We start from the raw sequence: 670 nt of genomic DNA, 5'->3' as shown, positions 1-670 counted from the left end.
TTACTTTGCTCTGATTACTCTTTTCTCTGTATCCCTTTATTCTGCTCTGATTACTCTGTTCTCTGTGTTTCTTTACTCTGCTCTGATTTCTCTGTTTAACGTATGTATTTAAAGCTTATGTAAATTTCGGTATGAATAGTTAGTCTGTCCCAAGTATAGGTTCATTAAGTATATATTGAATCTTCATCACACTCAAAGTGTTCTTCATGTTCTTCATAAATTCTTCAGATTCCTTCTCTGTTTTTACCCGTTTTTCAGTCTTTTCAGTAACCGATTTTTACTATAATTCATAATAAATTAGCAGCCACTAAAACCCCATCTTTTCTACATGATTTCAAAACAAATTGAACCTCAATTTAAGCTTAGGGTTTCGTTTTTTCAGCTGCCCAAGAACATGAACTTTAAAGCTTGAATTTCATCAAATTTCATCAAAATTTCACCAAATTTTCACCAAGAATCAATCATATATGCAACCAATTTTTAGCACAGCCAATTTATACAACATTCACACAACTCAAACACAAATAATCAAGATTAATTTCGTGACACCCTACCTAGTTTTGCTACTCCTAATTCAGTTAGACTTTCAGGTGGTCCTTAAGCACTTTTTCCTCCTAAATCACATCAAGAACAACTTTAAATCCAAAAACCCTCAACAAACCAAATCTCC

This window comes from Arachis ipaensis, chromosome B07 (assembly GCF_000816755.2).
Source record: "Arachis ipaensis cultivar K30076 chromosome B07, Araip1.1, whole genome shotgun sequence".
NCBI lineage: Eukaryota > Viridiplantae > Streptophyta > Magnoliopsida > Fabales > Fabaceae > Arachis > Arachis ipaensis.
The sequence above is the reverse complement of the archived record's forward strand: the minus strand, read 5'-3'. Positions refer to the sequence as shown.